At 45.3% G+C, this 19,836-nt stretch overlaps 1 protein-coding gene across 5 annotated transcripts in view; it reads right to left on the reverse strand.

The window, feature by feature from the left end:
• NR1I2 (nuclear receptor subfamily 1 group I member 2) overlaps positions 1-13,791 on the reverse strand; it is a 30,545-nt gene extending 16,754 nt beyond the window's left edge. Inside the window, exon 1 of one of the 5 annotated variants that reach the window (XM_070583833.1) lies at positions 13,212-13,560. The gene's annotated coding sequence lies outside the window, so the exon portion shown is untranslated. Of the gene's footprint in view, positions 1-13,211 lie in introns of all 5 variants that reach the window. The other 4 variants (XM_070583831.1, XM_008514641.2, XM_070583832.1 and 1 more) reach the window with 4 other exon arrangements.
• Positions 13,792-19,836: the final 6,045 nt, after the last annotated feature.

The following is a 19,836-nucleotide window of genomic DNA, read 5'->3' on the forward strand; positions in this document are numbered from 1 at the left end:
GGGCCTTCCTTGCACATCAGAGAAGTGTTCGAGTTGCGATGGCCGTCCACTGGGTCTGACTGGTTGCTGGGAGGCTTCCTCTGTCTACACCCTTGACTTTCTGAGCAGAGGCTCTCAGAAGCAGACGGCCCTGTGTTTACAAAGACCTGCGGGTTCTCTGAGGCTGACACCGCCTGTTTCTTGCAGATGCTGTGGTTCTCAGTTTGTATTTTAGTCATTGTTCACGTTGGAGGCTTTTTCTTTTGTTTCGCACCAGCCAGGGCCTTTTACTAAGCCCTGAAAAATACCACTTTTTGGCTCCGTCACAAGGGCCCTTTGGAGAGCTTTGGGGTGGGCTACACATTCAGGATGGCCCCACGGTGTGCTGCTGCCTCAGAAATCGTTGGAATTACGGAAGGCTCCATCCTGTGTGCGTGCAGCAGTGGCCTTACCAGGCTGGTGTATATACACACAGTGACTTCATTTGCTGAGGGCCCCATCCCCGCTATTAAATTAGGGAGAAGGGAGGTCCTCCTTGAAGGACATGGGAATGACTAATTGTGACCAAACAGGACCCAGCCGTCCCACAGTCTCCTGGAGGTCAGAGGACTTTGCTTTTTGCTCCCTGGGGCCGTAGATGTAATGGGCGTTGTCCTGCTCTCATTGTCAAGAGGGCCTGGACCCTGCCACTGACCCTGGACTAACTCGCTCTACTCACTAACTTCTCCGCTGCTCAGGATCCTCCTAAGAAAAGTGGGCCCTGCTGAAGAGGCCGCCCTGATCTTCGGCAGGAAAAGGGAGAGAAGAGTGCCCTCTTATGGGCGTGTTGCCACAGGGGCAGATCTGGCAGGGCAAGAAGCGAAGGGAGAGGAGGCCAGCAGGGACCGAGTGGCACGGGCCACTCGGAAGACAGCCTAGAGGGAACCACCAGGATGGAGGGCGGCGTCCCCAGGGAAGACGAGTTTGAATTTGGGGATAAAGAAAGGAAGGAGAGTGGTGCATCCTGAGAGGATAAGGGAGGGAAATTCTAACCTGAAGTCAGTTTCTGCTCTAGAAGGAACAAGGATTTCCAGGAGGAAGAGTCAGGACAGAAACGGGGTTGGAGGGCAGGGGAGAGAGGAGAGGAGCACAGGGCTTGAAAGAGAACTCAGGGCTGAAACTGGGAGCAAGGAAAGGGCTGCAGAGGCAGCGCTGCTGGATGAGAACTCGATGGAACCCATGGGTGGGCTGGGACCAGCAGAGAAGGACGGCAGGTTACAGGAGGCTCACACAGGAACTTGTGCAGAGCGCCTGCCTGGGGCCGGGAGAGGACTCAGGGCAATTGCAGCTTCCAAAATAGGGCTGAATGAGACCCTGCTTCAGGTTCACAGACGTGGGGTGTCCTGATCTAGGGGGTCAAGGTGTGAGATGCAGCACACTCCACATGAATGTAGAAACGATCTGAGATGACTCAATGATACGGAATAGAGGGCTGATCATGACAACAAACTAGAGAAAAATCAGGAAAATGTGTGCATCTGTATGCTCCTCCCCCTGCAGAAGGAACACGTGACAGGGAGGGACTAAAGGAAAAGGCTTTGTGTCTTGGGGGAAAGCGGGATGCTGGGACGAGATCAACTAGTAACCTTTGGAGGAAAATATTTAGAGATGGTGTGTGAGAACACGGTGAGCTGTGCTGTGGACACATCTGGGCCAGAAATCGAGAACAGACGTGGGAAGAGGTGGTCTGTATATGCAGGGAAAAATGAAATGCTCAGTAAGTGGGCCAAGATGCTGCCTGTTTGGTTGCAAAGTTTAACAGAGGTGTATGGTGGTGACGGAGAAAATTCTCACTAGGGCAGGAAGAGCGAAATGCCAGGAGGGGAGAGATGAGCCGGAGAGAAGCCCTCGTCAAAGTGTCGGGATCCAGCTGAGAAACACAGAGAGAGAGAACACTAAGGAGGCGAGAATGAGGGACTGTAGTTCAGGAAGAGTGAAGAGCTGAGGGAAAGAAGTTCAAGCAAAGGTGAGGGGCCGGCCTTGACCAGTGGCCCAGGCGGTGGGAGGGGAGGCAGCATCAGGGGATGAAGAGGGCAGATGCAATAGGCCCCAAGAGAGACAGCGGGTGATGAGTGTTTTCCTAAGGTAGCACAAGAAAAGCGGGGGGGTGAGGGGGTGGCGGGGTGGGCACCAGTTTACGCTGAGGCCAGAAAAGAATCTGAGAGGAAGGCAGAGGAGCTGCAGTGTGGTCGCTACAAACTAGGGAGAAATAGCTAAGGGTGAACCAAAGAGAGTCATGGTGCTTGTCAAAGCAGGAGGTTTATTCTGTTCCCAGGGTAACGGTTCAGGGGCGCCTGCATCACCTCTGCCCCCAGCACGTGCACACGCCATGCTTGTCTGTTCCTCGGGGTGTCCCTTCCCGCGTGTCTCGAGGCTGCACTTTGCTCGGGTAAGTGACTCTCCAGGGTCACAGACAGAAGGAGGGTCACTGTGTGAGGCACACGTTGTCTCCACCCTCGCTCCTCCCTGGCTCCTTGCTGGCCAGGAGCCCACCCACCCAAGCCAATGGCAGACTCCCCCTAGCCAGCGGCGGGAGAAACGTCGTCAATCTCTCAGTGTAGTCATTGGGTGAGCAGAGGTGCCCTTAGTCAGTTTAAGTGGAGACTGAAGCTTGGATGATTGGGGAAGTCTTCTTTAAGAAAAAGAATACAAAATTGCAAATACATAATTAGGCACCAAAGAGAATATGTATTTGTGAGAAAGAATGAGAAAAGAAATCACAATAAATCCCAAACGTTACAAAAGGACAAGTAACAAACATCACAAAATCGGGAAAAATAGTGTAATGTTTTAATTAATTAATTGCCTGGCACACTTCTATAATATCTTTGGTTGTCTCTTGGGGGAGACAGAATAATGGTCCCCAAAGATATCTGCATCTTGATCCCTGGAACAAGTGAATATATTTCCTAATATGGTGAAGGGGTCTTTGCAGATATGTTAAAGGGTACAGACCCTGAGCTGGGGAATTACCTAGAATTAAACAGGAGGGCTCCGTCTGATCTCATGAATCCTAAAAATCAGAGAAACTTTTCTGCGTCTGGTCAGAGAAAGAGATGTGACAATGGAAAAGGAGTTAGATGCTATGTTGCTGGCATTGAAGTTGGAAGGGGCCATGGGCCAAAGAATGCAGGTGGCCTCTAGAAGCTGGAAAAGGCAAGGAGACGGGTCCTCCTCTAGAGCCTCCAGAAGGAACCAGTCTGCTGACACCTTGATTTTGGCCCAGTGATGCTGATTTTAGACTTTGGAGATCCAGAACTGTAAGATAGTATGTTTTATATTATTTAAGCTACCAAATTTGTGGTAATACGGCTGCGGCAATAGAAAACAGATTGTACTCCTTATATAACAATTTCGTAATGTCATTTTCTATATAAAGAACAGAAAGATAATAAAGTCTTTCCTCTAACATTGTTGATCAAATTTTACTTTTTCTTATGATCATGGAGAAAAGTTTCATCTTCCCAACTAGCTGAGGATGGTGGTCACACCTAAGAAAACCTCTATCGAGATTCTTGCATATAAGTCTTCACACTTGGAAGAACTTTCCGTGGACTAGATGGTGGCTCCACACATGTCAAATCTCATCTCCCTCCTTTAGCCTGTGCTGGACACCACAGGGCGCGGTGATACTGTGACACATCTCAGGCCTTGCGCCTTCCCGTCATGGCGGTGGATGAGCAGGCAGAGTGGGGCAATCCTTGAACCTGCTGTGGCACTGGATGGCCAGCAGTCACTCAATTCTATGTGCAATTAGTGCAACCATATGCATACACCCAAACTATGTGTGTCCCCAAGTCAGCTGCCCGTAGCCTGATCCCCAGCATCCCCACAGCCATGCCATCATCACTTGACTTCAGAGAAATTGTGACAGTGGAGTAGAAATCATCTAAAAACAACTGTGGTTAAATATCTACTTTTGAAAATGTTACAGAAGCATATGACTATGCAAAAGAGCCCATGTCAGCGAGGGGCCCAGAAGCCTAAGCTTCTTTAGCTTAAATCCATGTCTGCGCTGGTTCCATTGTACCCATGAAACTGAGCCACACAAACGGCTAGAGTCTCCAGGGGAGGTTAGGTCTCAGACCAGCAGACAGAGCCTCTACTGCTCCTCTCTTGTAAAGGAGACTCTTATAAACTCGCCCAGCCTGACCCTGCAGGAGGAGGATGCTCCGTAGGCCTGCCCCACCCACAGCTGCCTTCAGAGAGGCTCCTGGTTGGACCAGGTCCGGGCCCCAGAAGAAAGGGTCCACAGGCTTTCTGGGGGCTTGTGAAGGATGGTGTAATCGCTCTCTCCCGGGGACAAGTGACCCACTGACCCATTCAGATCCTCTCCTAGTGACTCTGAATGGCAAAAAGACAGAGCCAAATTAAAGGACCGGCTGGCTAGGCTGCTGCCTAGGGGGCCACTATATTGAGAGAAAACCTTGCTGGAAATGAGGTAAACCATAAATTGTTTCCTTTCCTAGCAAAGTAGCCATCACCCTGAGGTGGAGATCTAAAACACTCCTTGACAGCGCAGACTAGTCTCTGTGGAATGATCAGGGGCACTCGTATGCCTGTCACCCAGAGCCACCTGAGGACAACCTGCAGGACAGCCCTCTGAAATGACAGACAGAGCCAGAAATGGAAAAATGTGTGGTGTCGGGCTGTGTGCAGGGAATGTGTGGACGGTTTTATTATCTAAACATGCCTTCCAAGAAGCTGTCTGGTTTGGAAAATTGCATGCAATAAAATACTCATTTTGACCATGAAGTATATGATACACGTTAAAAGAGCATCACTTGCCAGCAAGCATATGAAAAGATGCTCCACACCACTAATCATGAGGGAAATGCAAATCAAAACTGCGAGGAGGCCTTACCTCACACCCGTAAGGATGCCTGCTATCACAAAACAGAAAATAGCAAGTGTTGGCAAGGATGTGGGGAAATCAGACCCCTTATGTGTTGCTGATGGGAGGGTAAAATGGTGCAGCCACTGTGGAAAACAGGATCGTGGTTCCTCAAAAAATTAAAAATAGAATTACTACATGACCCTGCAATTCCAACTTTGGATTTAAAGCAGGGCCTTGAAGAGAGGTTTGTGCAGCTATCCTCACAGCAGCATTTTTCACAACAGCCAAAATGTGGAAACAACCGAAATGTCCATCAACAGATAAATGAATAAACAAAATGTGGTGTATACACATAATGGGATATTTTCAGCCTTGCAAAGGAAGGTAATTCTGACACATCCTACAACATGGGTGAACCTTGAGGATTTTATGCTAGTGAAATGAGCCATTCACAGAGGACAAATACTGTATGATTTCACTTATGGAAGGTACCTAGAATAGTCAAACTAATAGAAACAGAAAGTAGAACGGTGGGAACGTACAGCTGGGTGACTATAGTTAATAATACAGTGTTGTCAATTTGAGAGTTGCTGACAGTAGAGCATAAACATTCTTACCATACACAAGAAAGAGTTAACCACGTTCTCTTTGAGAGGTGATGGACGTTAACTATCTTAATGTTGAGAATCACTCTACAATATATATGTATCTCAATCATCACGTCGTTCACTTTAAATATGTACTATTATATCTCCAATTATTCTTCAATAAAGTTAAAATAAAAAAGTAGGATGGTGGTTGCCAGGGACTGGGGGAAGAGGGGAATAGGGAGTTATTGTTTACTGGGTACAGAGTTTCAGTTTTATAAGATGAAAAAAGTCTGGAGATCGGTTGCACAATATAAATATACTTAGCTTCACTGAACCATACACTTAAAAATGGTGAAGATGGTAAATTGTACGTTATGTGTATTTTACCATAATTAAAAAAATAATAAGGGGCCAGCCCCACGGCATAATGGTTAAGTTCACTGCACTCTGCTTCAAAAAAAACAAAAAAGAGGGGCTGGCCCTGTGCCGAGTGCTTAAGTTTGTGCGCTCTACTGCAGGTGGCCCAGTGTTTCGTTGGTTCGAATCCTGGGTGTGGACATGGCCCTGTTCATCAAACCACACTGAGGCAGCATCCAACATGCCACAACTAGAAGGACCCATAACGAAGAATATACAACTATGTACCGGGGGGCTTTGGGGAGAAAAAGGGGAAAAAATTTTAAAAATTAAAAAAAAAAGGGGAAGATTGGTAACAGATGTTAGCTCTGAGCAAATCTTCCTCAGCAAAAAAATAAAATAAAAAAAAATCCCTTGTCACTAAATAAGTTGATCAAATATTTAAAGAATATTAAAAGGGAAGCCAAACTATTAGGCTGCCTTGTACAGGTGGCCCAGATACACAGAGAGAAGGCAGGACATGGAGCCAGGAAGAGCTGTGAAGAAGCAGAAGGCATGGGGCAGAGAAGAAGCAGAAAGGAAAGTAGCAATGGTAGTTAAAAGCGCTACAGTGAGGAATAAAAAGATAAACAGAATGCATTTGATTCTGAATGATCTTAGTCTTTGAACCACATTTATATCTCTGTGAAGCCTGGGTCTGCAGCAGTTAAGATTGTCACCTTCCTTCTCTCCCAGGTCTGCTTCAGAATCCCCACTGCTTAAAGTCTAAGATGAGGATTCTCCAACTTTATTGCGCATACTAGTCACCTGGGGAGCTTGTTAAAATGCACAGCCCAATCCCTGGGTCTGGGCCGGGCCTGAGCTGCTTCCTGCCTTTCTGACAAGCTCCCAGGGGGTGCTGGTGCTGTCCGTCAGCAGTCCACATCTGGAGGAGTGAGGATGTAAGAAATCCAGCTAACCCTGGAGAAAATCAGCAGTACACAAAAAGGATGTGATGGAGAAGTCCCCAAAAGGGACAGGACACAAAAAGGCCCAAGTGCTGGGCAGAGGATATGGCAACAGAAATGTTTTGAACGTTCTAGAAAATAGAGGAAGTAATAAAACACCCATGTGAAATGACTGGCATCATAAATTGTTGTTTAAAGTCAGTACATACTTGCAGGTGAGCTAGATAGCCCTCTCCCAGGAAAAGGGTATGGGGAGGAGAGGCGGATACCTTTAATCTTCAAATGAGTCAAATCAAAAAGCTTCAGAAGCTGGTCACCAAGATTAAGGGGAGGAAAGAATGGACAACTTGTGTGTGTGTGTGTGTGTGTGTGTGTGTATACGCATATATAGTCATGTACCAAGTAACGACGACGTTTCGGTCAACAATGAACTGCATATATGACAGTGGTCCCATAAGATGAGTACCACATAGCCTACGTGTGTAGTAGGCTATACCATCTAGGTTTGTGTGAGAACACTCTATGATGTTCACACAACCAAAAAATCGCCTAATGACACGTTTCTCAGAATGTATCCCAGTTGTTAAGTGACATATATGTTTTATGTACAAAATTCAGGGGGCTGGCCTGGTGGCAAAGTGGTTAAGTTCGCATGCTCTGATTCTGCAGCCCCACGTTCATGGGTTCAGATCCTGGGCACAGACCTACACACCACTCATCAGGCCATGCTGTGGCAGTGTCCCACATACAAAATAGAGGAAGATTGGCACAGATGTTAGCTCAGGGACAATCTTCCTCACCAAAACAAAACCAAAATTCAACTCAGAAAATTTAAAGATCTAGTTGGCTTTATTCAATGACCCATGAATCGGGCAGCATCTCTTCCAGCAAATGAAAGGAGCTCTGAGGATCTGTACAAAATGGAATACTTTTATAGGGGCAAAGAAGTTATTCTAGCAAAGAGTAAGTTGTTTCGGGCAAGATCACCTTCCTTTGGGGGCAGGCAGGGGTCTGTCAGGCAGATTACCTCACTAGTGCTGACCAGATAATTCCAGATTGACTGGTTAAAGGTTCCATTCCTGGGAGAGGCTGAAAATGCGGTTTGATTTAGGGATTGTCTTGGTTTGCTGACCTGGGGCTTAGCACAGGTGACTCCATTTTGGGTCTGTTGTTTCCTTTCTTTAACATATGTCTTATGCGTGTATATTCTGTGTATATATCTACACGCACCTATGTGAGTATGTGTGTGTATGTGTATCAGAACTGGCCAGAGGATAAAGAGGAAAAAAAGCAGGTAGAGGGAAATTTTATAAAAATTGAATTTCTGAGAAGTTGACAGTGAAGCTTATAAAACTGTTGACTTTGTTCAATGAAGGGACAAGTTCGGTAAACTTACTAACTCACATTACACAGGTTTTGTTGTTTACAAAATGATTTCAAAATCATCATCTCGTGTGGAGGTGCCTGTGAGGTGGCAGAGCAGGGCCTGTCTCCTATTAAGCAGGGTGGGACAGGTCTTACTCTTCCTTTTACAAACAAGAAAATGGGGCTTTGAGGTGGGTCCGAGGTCACGAAGACAACAAATGCTAGAACTTCTTTTCTTTTCCCTTTATTCTGATTCTTCCTATAGTGCAAATGGATATACTATGTAAGTTAAAGTTTGTCACAAAACTCATAGGGATAAAATGAGAACATATACTTAAAAGTTTTTTTTGAAACGGATCAAATATTGTGACCAAAAATCACCCCCCTCCTTGGCCCTGGTGTGGGGCAGGTGCCCAGTGGGAGCTCAGACGGAAAAGTCGCACTGTATGAATTCAGATACAGGACGGTAGCTGCTATCTTCAAATTGGTAAATGAAACGTGGCCTTTGTGCTTCCCGGGACAGTCATCAGGTCCAGGCGGTCAGAAGGGTCATTCCTAGACGTGGAGCAGGGTGGAGAGCTGGCGTCAGCCCAAGTCAAAAGTACACCCCGTCCCCTCTCCACTCTTTAACAGGGCGCAGTGACCTCTGGCTAACCCTGTCTCCTGCACGCACAGGCAGTGCTCTGACTGCCTGTGGTTCATGGTCCTTCTCTTTGTTCATAGGGACCCTGGGGACACGTCTCGTGTCTCACGTGTGGGATTTGGATGTGTCTCTTTATCTTAATCCTCAGTTGGATATCTGGTTTGTTGTTTCAGTGTTTCACAGAAGTTTAGGAGGTACGGCCAGGGGATGAGCAGGTTTTGGGTAGCAGGGAACTCTTCCCAGTTCCCTTCAAATCACACCACCTAGAAGGCCCCTGTGTGCAGGAACAGACCCATACACACTCCTAGGTCCTTCCCAGGTTGGGACCAGGGCACAACTCCAGCTTCAAAGAATCCTGCAGAGAAGTCTCCAAGAAATATGAGTTCACAGTATGAAATAAAAATAGACTAAAATGAGAAACGTGACAAGAATATCTAAGACATCTAAGTGTTTGTGATTGGTACCCCTAGAATTGTGCAGTGTACAACCCACACAATTGTATACGTCAGCCATGAGCCTATCCTCTGTTATGGCTATTACTCAGCATTGTCCTGGAAAGCCAAGAAAAGGCAAGCAGACCAAAACAAAAAAGCTGTGTAAAGATTAGGAAAGAAGGAACAACGCTGTTGTTATACATATATAGTATGGTTGTCTACCAAGAAATTCTAAAGGAATCAACTGATAAACTTTTACAGCTATTAAGAGAATTCAGTAACATAACCAAACAAAATAGCAAAACACCAAATAGATTTTCTATATATCAGTAAAAAATCAATTAGAAACAGTAAAGCTATAATGGAAATTGGCTCAGAAAAAGGAAATAAATACAGAAGAACAGAGTATCCAGCAACAGACATGTAAAAGTGAGAATTTAGTCCATGACCAAGGTGACTTTTCAAATGAATAGTGAAAGAATGGACTTTTCAATAAATGCTATTGGAATAATTCATAGAAATGAGTTCCAAGTGAACTAAAGACCTATTTCTTTCTCTTTTGCTTATTTTTTGTGAGGAAGATTGGCCCTGAGCTAACATCTGTGGCCAATCTTCCTCTATTTTATGTGGGATGCTGCCACAGCATAGCTGGACGAGTGGTGCTAGGTCTGTGCCCAGGATCCAAACCTGCGAACTCTGGGCTGCCAAAGCGGAGTGTAGAAACTTAACCACTACGCCACCAGGCCAGCCCCCGAAAGACCTATTTTTTTAAATGATAAAAGTATTAGAAGAAAATGTGCCAAAATATCACCATAATGTTGGAGGTTGATAAGGCATTCTTAAATAAGACCTAAAGAGCAAAATCCATAAAGGAGAAAATTAATAAATTCAGCTATATCAACTAATAATAGCAATAACAATAATAGTAAATATTTCTGTTGGCTAAAAACAAGATGTTAACAAAGTTTAAAAAACAATCGACAGGGCTGGCCTGGTGGTGCAGTGGTTAAGTGCGCACTTTGTGCTTCAGCAGCCTGGGGGTCGCTGGTTCAGATCCCGCATGTGGACATGGCACTGCTTTGCAAGCCATGCTGTGATAGGCATCCCACATATAAAGTAGAGGAAGATGGGCACAGATGTTAGCTCAGGGCCAGTCTTCCTCAGCAAAAAGAGGAGGATTGGCAGCAGATGTTAGCTCAAGGTTAATCTTCCTCAAAAAAACCCCCAAAGAACAAGCGACAGACTTAGAATATTTACTATATGTATATCAAAGGATTAGCATCAAGAATAAATATTAGGCTCTTACAAATGAGTAGAAAAAGACAACCCATATGAAATGAACTTAGGATATGAATAGGCAGTTAAGAAAAGGAAATACAATGGCCAAGAATTATATAAAAGATGCCAACCTCACTAGCTGTTAAAGATTGACTTGTGTCCCCTAGTACCTCACAATGTGACTATATTTGGAGATAGGGCCTTTAAAGAGGTGATTTAGTTCAAATGGGGGTAGTTAGGATGGGCCCTAATCCAATAGGACTGGTCTTGTAAGAAGAGAAAATTTGGACACAAGACAGACACCGGGATGCACACACACAGGGGAAGGGCCATGCAGGCGGCCGTCTGCAAGCCAAGAGAGGGACCTCAGAAGAAACCGTAGCTGCTGACACCTTGATCTTGAACTTCCCGCCTCCAGAACTGTGAGAAAATAAATTTCTAATATTGAAGCCATCCAGCCTGTGGTATTTTGTTATGGCAGCCTTGCAAATCAATACAATAGTGATCAGGGAAATTGAAATATTTTTTAAATGAGTTACTGTTTTCACTCATCCAATTGGGAAATTAATAAAACGGTTAATAAATAGCAAGCATCAAGGCGTGGAGGAACAGTAACTATCGTTCTCTGCGGGTGGGAGTATTAATTGGTACAGGCACGGTAGAGGGTGATTTGCCAGCATCGAAAATGAAAATGCACATATCTTGAGATGTCGCAATCCAGCTTCTCAGCCTCTCCTCTGCAGAAGCACTTGGCACGTGAGCACAAGAAGACACATACAGTGAGGGTCACTGTGGAATTGTTGGTAAGAGTGGGAAAAAATGAAAACAGCTCAAATATCTATCAAAAAGGAGATGGCTACATACAAGGATTGTACTCTGTGGAATTAAAAATTAAAGTGTGGCAGTTGAAATTAATGAGGTAGCACTGTAGATAGATATGGAAGGTCTCCATATGGAGTACAGACAGGGAAAGTTTGTTGAATGGGAAAACAGAATGAAAATAATATGACAACAAATAGTTTATTAGTGTATACAGCCATGAGCCACATAACAACGTTTCAGTCAAATGGACCACATATACAGTGGTGGTCCCATAAGATCAGTACCATACAGCCTAGGTGTGTAGTAGGCTCTACCATCTAGGTTGTGTAAGTGCACATTGTGTAAGTTTGCACAACGAGGAAATCGCCTGGCAACACATTTCTCAGAACCTAACCCTGCTGTTAGGCAAGGCATCTGTATATGACTATGTGAATTGCCGTCTGGTAATAAACACGCCAACCTGGTTAGAGTAGTTACTTTTGGGGGACGGATTAGTGTTGGCAGGATGGCTGGAGGACAGTTTAGCTTTCGCTATACTGCTTTTTCATTTTCCAAGGAGCATGTAATCATGAATCACATTTATGATTTTAAAAAGCTGTTACCTGCTGACAGTTTTGTCAGTTTTGTGGTTATCTCTTGTGTTTATTCCATAATAACTGAGGAACAAGCTGATAGCTCCAGACTAGGAGCCGGCAGACTTATTCTGTAAAGGGCCAGAGAGTTAATATTTTAGGCTCTGGGGGCTACTGGCTCTTTTGCAACTACTCAACTCTGCTGTTGCAGGGCAAAGCAGCCACAGACGCTATATAACGAGTGAGCAGGGCTGTGTCCCAGAAAACCTTGTTAACGAAAACAGCTGGTGGGCGGGATTTGGCCTGTGTGCTGCAGTTTGCCAACCTCTGGCTTAGACTAAGTTTGTTACATAACTAAAATACATTTTGAGTAAGTATTTTTGCTGTATAGCAAAACATTCTTTCCTATTAACCAACTGATTAGAGAAGTAGTTGTCTCTGGGGCCTTGCCTAGAAGATTCAGATTTTAGATTCTGGCCATATCCTTAGAGACCAAACGTCCATTCCGGTGGAGATAACCTATCACCCTGGCCATCGCGGTGGTGACCATTGACCTTCCCAGCAGGAGAGTTATGCAGTCATCCACGTGGGAGGGGGATAGCGACTGCGACAGCTGACTCACTGAGTCAAGGTTTGGTGGCCTCAGAGGTTACTCCTGACCATTCCCAGGTGCGGAGCTGCCTTAAAGCAAAGCTCTGACCACAGCCTCAGCCGGGGTGGACTGTGAGGTGCGGAGAAGGAGGGCTTGGTGGCACTGAGCACATGTAGGAGAGGCTCGGTTCTGTGGGACACGGTGTCTCCCCTCACAAGTAGAGGTGGAAAACTCATCCGTCCAAGGCCGGCTCAGCCACAGGACTGTGCAGGGGGGTAGCGGGGCCTCCCTGAAGCGGTGAGGCCCTGGGACTGTCATGCTGCCCTCTCGGCCTTGGGCCCCGGGGCTGCCAACACTAACCCGGCAAGCTGAGAGGAATCAGGCCTAGGTTGTTCCCAGCTCCCACAGTCCCGGACCGTGGTACTTTCTGGGTCCGGAGATTCCAGCCCTGCACCAGAGAAGGGCTGATTGTGTGTGTGACTCGTGGCGGCTCCTGTAGAACTGGGGTTTCCGCTGTGATGATTTCTCTAGGAGGCGTGTGGGATCAGGGGGCGTTGTTCATGGGACTCAGTATTCAGTGATTGTTTGCGTGGTTTTTTCCACCCTCGAAATGTGGAGAGCAGCAAGGCCAGCACGACACACACCCTCTCTGTTGCTGTCCTCCAATGTAAGACCTGTTTGTGCTCCCATACTTCTTTTGCGTGGGGCTGGGGGGCAGTCCACCCGCAGCAAACGAAAAAGAAAGAGAAACCATACCTGCTTCGTGGTAACTTCTTTGGTGTGACTTCTCCTCTGGGGTCCACTTTGAACAATCAGGAACAGAGGATCAACCAACACATCAATACCCCTGAAGGAGCTGCCTTGGGAAAGACTGGAAAGTTCTGGCTCAACCTTTTGCGTTTCGCAGGAGTGAATACTTCGCTGGGGGGGAGAGGCGGCGGTTCCCGCTGAGGTCGAGGCTGTCCTGCGTCTTGCCTGTCCTGGTCACAGGCTGTTATTTCCCAGCATATGAGTCAATCTTGTCTCTCACCTACATTTCAGTCCAGGTCAGTGTAGGCTCTGAGCGCCACCCGTCCGGCACTCCCAAGTCCCAAGTCCAGCACATGAACTAGCAAACCAACAGGTTACCGTATTTACTCTCATGACACGCCCGCACTCTTTTCTCTCAGATGTCTTCACTGTCAAACACAGGAGAAGGGCAGGCACGTTGCTAGCGTCTGCTTTGCCCGCTTAGTTCTGAGCAAACTTCATGCACCTGAGGGTCTCTGCGCTGTAGGCACTAGGCAGTTACTTTGAACCTAGATCTCCCAACCCTGCTTCCTTCGTCTACACCACCTTCTTGGGTCGTCTTACTTGATGTGAAAGGGAGCGACGTATTGGATTATGGCGGCAGGTTTATGTCAGAGAGAGACAGGCGCACAGGGAGAGAGGGGAAGGGTGTGAGGTGAGGCGGCCAAGCCCGGTTCACAAGGATGCGACCCATGGCTCCAACCTTGGGACAGCTGGCTGACAGGGGGCAAGGAGAATGACCCCAGGGAAAGGTTCTAAGGGTTCTTTCCTCCCCTAGGCCTGCCGGGAGCCAGCAGCTCCTCACTCCTCAGCTTAATCCTTCTTGTTCTCCAGCATCAGCTTCTGGTGGCTGTTCTCACTCTCAGGGGAAAAGACTAGACAAATGTCAGGTGGGCGGGTTTCTTCTACTCGCTTTGATTTTTAAGGGTGCTTTCTGGAAGATGTGAGGGGTGGACTAGGTCCATGCTTCAGACAACAGCAAAGCAGGGTCATAGGAGAGGGGGAGGGGACTGACTAAAGAGACAAGTGGGGAAGGATTCCCAAAAGCTTACCACAGCACTCAAAACTTGGACTTCCTTACACTTATTTTCTGATTTAAGTTGTTTTTATTTACTTTTTATTTATTTTTTGCTGAGGAAGATTCGCCCTGAGCTAACATCTGTTGCCAGTCTTCCTCTTTTTGTATGTGAGCCACCACCACGGCATGGCCCCTGACAGATGAGTGGTGTAGGTCTGGGCCCGGGAACCAAACCCCGGCTGCGAAGCAGAGCACAATGTACTTAACCACTAGGCCACCGGGGCTGGCCCATGTTTTTATTTTTAATTACATGTTTTAATCCAGCCCTCCTGATGAGAAAAGCAAGAACGTCTAAGCACAGTTTTTCATTTTTTGGTTAAATTGGCTTCTTCTCTTCCATTCCATTTGCCCCTCCCAGGAGTCAGGAGGACTTAAGTCTGGGATTTCCTAGGGGTCAACGTTTCTCAGAGTGGTTGCTTGCCTTGCTCTTCCCAACCACATGCAGAAAACAAGACGGCCTACATAGCTCACTGCTAGTGACCTTCAGCCAGCAGCGGTGACTGGGACCCGTGGGCATGGGGCTCCTTTCTCTCAGTCAAGTTCTTGAGCGTCCACGGGGGATTCTGCTAGGGCTGGGAGGCAGTGGGTTATAAATCCCACCGGTTGGGAGGTTGACTTGGGCCTCGGGCACGGAAGACCTAGAGTGAGTGAAACACTGGGTTCGGGTCCTGGTGGAGACCTCGTGGGCCGTGGGGACTGTGGGTCTGGTGGCGCTTGTGGTCCCCTGAGAAGCTGTGACCCGAAGGCCATGACCATAGCCACAGGCGGTGGGAAGGCTGCAAAGACGAGCTCACCTCAGGATACTTTATTTCCAAGCTTAAAAGTAAGCCTTTCTGGGAGCACACAGGACTTTTAGGGCAGTGAAAATACTCTTGTAGGACACTTTAGGGGTGGATACATGTCATTATCCATTTATCCGAGCCCACAGAATGCACACCACCAAGAGTGAACTTGAAATGTGAACCGTCAACTTGGGGTGATGGCGATGTGTCAGTGTAGTTCATTGATTGTAACAAATGTACCACTCTGGTGCGGGATGTTGATGATGGGAAGGCTGGCATGAGGATGGCATGGCTGAGGGGATGTGGGGAATCTCTACCTTCCTCTCAATTTTGCTGTGAACCTAAAACTGCTCTAAAAGAAAAAAGTCTAAAAAAAATTTAAAAGTAGGCCTTTTTGTAAGGACAGACATTTCTGTGTCCAGGAAATAAAGGCAGGATCCTGGCTCAGGTAGGGCAGCTTGCCTGAGTCCTTGGGTCACTGGTAAAACACAGAGCTTTCATCGTCTCTTAAATCTTTCCTGGCTCACAAGGGCCTGGCCTTATCTCTCTGATAAAAAAGGTGAATTATTTACAATGGAAACAGGGAACTGAGAACAAGTTCTAAAATCACGGAGGCAAAGAAACTATTCTCAGGCTTAGGCAGGGACCGTCTGGATCCCCCTTCCTCTCGGCCTGTCATGTGGTCATGGACCAGAAGACAGGAGAGAGGCTGCAGGACTGCCAGGCCTTTTGAGTTGATGCATGCAGCTTTGATATTAGGCACGGCTCTGAGCTAAGAAACCACCGAGAAAATACACGCTAGTCATTAAGGACCATGTACTGATGCCCCTGACGAGGGTCTGAATCAACCTCAAGCACAGCTGGGAAGTAGAAGTGGGAGACCCTGACCCCCGTTCTACACTTGTCTTTTGCAGCAACCGGAAATGTGGAGCTCGTAAGCCACTCCTAGAGAAAAGCAGATCTGATAAGCCCAGGGAGTTTCCCTAGTGTGAATTCATTGAATGTTCTCCCTCTCTCCAAGGAATACTTGTAGTTAAAAAGAAAACATGGGGGCTGACCCGGTGGGTTGTAGTTAAGTTCTTGCCCTCTGCTTTGGCACCCTGGGATTCATGGGTTCAGATCCCAGGCATGGACCTACACACTACTCATCAAGCTCTGCTGTGGAGGCATTCCACATACAAAACAGAGGAAGATTGGCACAGATGTTAGCTCAAGGCCAATCTTCCTCGCCAAAAGAAAGAAAAAAAAGAAGACCAGTGAGAGCCATCTGAGGAGTCATGCTCTAAATAAATTAAATTCAGATGGCGCCTGAGGAAAACAACTGTTTATCAACCAGTTAGGTGCCCCTTCTCAAAATCTGTTAGGATTCCTCTGGGATGTGCTCAGGGAGGCCCCTGGAAAAGGCAGCCAGGGCAGGACGTGGAGGTGACTCTGATCCTGTGAAGCAACCTTGGAGGAGCCCTCTCCCTTTTTGCCCTTGGGTGGAGGCAGAAGAAAGGTGCCCAAGAAGACTGGGAATGGGAACCTTCTCTTTGAACATGGTCCCATTTTATTGTGTGGAAACAGTGACAAGAATTTTCCTTTCCTAGAAATGGCAGGTTCCAGCAATTGGGGTCGGGGGGAAACCAGTAAAATTGAGCTTCTGGAACAGACCCAAGAATCGCTCCAAGCCTCCATCAGTCGTACTTGTTGTGGTTGGAGCCTCAATATCTCTCTTTTCAGAATCTTGGAGCACTTTATGAATCATACTGCTGCACGTGATACCGACGTCTTCTTTCTCCCCCTGGGTTAGCCTCCCTGAGGGCAGAGGCCCTTCCCTGTCTCTTATATCATCTTGTACCAAATTCATTTGCTGGGTGCTCAGTCGGTTCAATAATTCTTTTAAAGATGGTCTTTTGTAACACTGCTTTCATAGTTCTGCTTTTATTGAAAAGGAGAAAAAAATCTGTTCACAACCACCTTGCGAGAAACTTTCTTACAGCTCATGCTACCATTAAATAAAACTTATGCTTACTGTTAATTTATTATTAAATGAATTAACTCTCAAATGAGTAAAACCTCTTAAATTTTATTTTTTTTTAATTTAAACACGTGATGATGGCAAATGTCATGATGGAGATAAATTACGTTTTAATAGCAAAGAGATAATTGGGTATTTAATATATGGAGTTATCTAAAAACCAAGGAGTGATTTGGAATTTTATATTTTTTAATAAATCACTATTGTGTCGAAGAGGAATAAGGGATTGAGGGAAGAAGGTGAAAATCTGGAATCTGATAACACAATGCCTCTTTCTAGCACTAGAAATATGACAACTACCTTCTCTTGATAGCTGTAGCTGTTAAGTTCCTTTGCTCCACAATATTATATGAGAAACTCTTGAATAAAATGTAAAGTTAGGGGTCAGATGGGGAACACGTCTAGCCTGTGAGTTGGATCATCTCTTGGAAAAATTGTGCCTATTCCACGGATAGACAACCAAACACTGATCATAATTACGACTATTCAGGTCGCTTAGCCTGTCAACTTCAGCCAGTTGCTTAGACTTGTTTTCTCTCTGTAAAATGAGATGTAACACTAATTCCTGGAAATTCAAGAAATTCATTCAAGTATGTAAGTGTCTTCAAATTGCCAGGTACTTTTATTTTATTAATTTTATTTTAAAATTTTTATGAAGTACAACTTAAAAGTCTTTAAAAATTTTTTCATTATGGTAAAATATATACAACATAAAATTAGTTATTTAAGCCTTTAAAAATGTACAGATCAGTGGCATTAATTACATTCACAATGTTGTACAACCGTCAGCACCATCCATTTCCAGAACCCTTTAATCACCCAAACAGAAACTCTATACCCATTGAACAACTCCCCATTTCCCGCTCCTCCCAGTTCCTGATAAACTCTGATCTACTTTCTGTTAATCTAATCTACTTTCTGTTTCCATTAATTTGCTTATTCTAGATATTTCATATAAGTGGAACCATACCTTATTTGTCTTTTTGTCCCTGGCTTATCTCATTTAGCATCATGTTTCAAGGTCATCCATGTTGTCACACGTATCAGAACTCCATTCCTTTTTATGGCTGAATAATATTCCATTGTATGTATATAGCTCATTTTGCTTATCCATTCCTCTGTTGATGGATACTTAGGTTGTTTCCACCTTTTGGCTATTGTGAATAATGCCACTATGAACATTGGTATACAAATATCTCTGTGAGTCCCCGCTTTCAATTCTTTTGGATATAGACCTGGGAGTGGAATTCCTGGGTCATATGCTAGTTTTATGTGTAAGTTTTTTGAGAAACTGCAAACTTTTCTTTGTCTTTTGACAATTTGACTATAATATGTCTCAGTATAGATCCCTTTGAGTTTATCCTTCTTGGAGTTTGTTGAATGTCTTGGATGTGTAGCTTCATGTCTTTGATCAAATTTGGGAATTTTTCAGCCATTCAAATATTCTTTCTGCCCCTTTCTCTCTCTCTCCTCGTTCTGGAGCTCCCATAATGCATACGTTGATCTGCTTGATGCTAGCCCATAGGTACCTTAGCTCTTTGTTCATTTTTCTTCATTCTTTTTTCATTCATACTCCTCAAACTGGATAATTTCAATTGTCCTATCTTCAAGTTCACTAATTCTTTATTCTGCCTCTTCAAATCTGCTGTTGAATCCCTCTACTGAATTTTTCATTTCAGCTATTGTACTTCTCAGCTGCATAATTTCTATTTGGTTCCATTTGATACTTTCTATCAATTTATTGATATTCTCATTTTGTTCATACATTGTGTTCCTGATTTCCTTTAGTTCTTGTCTTTGGTTTCTTTTCATTCTTTGAGTATATTTAAAATAGTTGTTTTAAAATTTTTGTCTAGTAAGTCCAATGTCTGGGCTTCCTCCTGGACAGTTTTGTTAATTTATTTTTTCCTGTGAATGGATCGTATTTTCCTGTTTCTTTGTGATCTTTTTGTTGTTGAAAATTGGACATTTGAATATTATAATGTGTTAACTCTGGAAATCAGATTCTTCTTTTTCCCCAAGCATGGCTTTTCTTAATTGTTGAAGGCTTAGCGTGTGTTCAAGTAGTGTTTTGACAGAGCTTTCCTTGAATGCCAGGAGCTAAACAAAACAAAACAAACAAAAACGGCACCTCTCCTACCCTTCATGGATCAGCTCTGTCCTGGGGAACTCGTTTAACACTTACCCACTGAAAACGCTCCATCAACCCTCACTTCCTCCTTGCCCTGAGCCTAGAGATCAGCTGGTGGAGAAAACTTCGGGTCTTCTCAGGTCTTTCTGAACATTTGTCCTGTCCTAGGCATGCATGTTGCTTTCTAAACTTCGCAGTATACACAAACAGTTTTGAATTGCCCTAATTTCCCAAAGAAACTCTCCCTTGCTTTTCCTCCCAGGCCTTAGGCAGTCTATTATATGTCCCAAACTTAATCTTTTGCTCAACGCAGGCTTTTTGGTTTGGCTTACAAAGTTTTTGAGCAATGCTTGTCACTTTACCTCTCTGAATGGGCTCCAAGTTAGCAAATCAGAGACAGCACTTTGCATCAGTCCTTCAGTTAGCCCTCACTTTAGGACAGACAAACAATGATTCATGAATAAGGTCTGCTCTGTTTCCTCAAGAACCAGAGACCAGGGTCCCACACAGGGAATACAGGCTGCTGACTTCAAGACTGCTGCTGAGTCAGGGAGGGGGTGTGGCAAGAGCAAGTAAAAATG

Source organism: Equus przewalskii, chromosome 18, assembly GCF_037783145.1.
Source record: "Equus przewalskii isolate Varuska chromosome 18, EquPr2, whole genome shotgun sequence".
Lineage (NCBI taxonomy): Eukaryota > Metazoa > Chordata > Mammalia > Perissodactyla > Equidae > Equus > Equus przewalskii.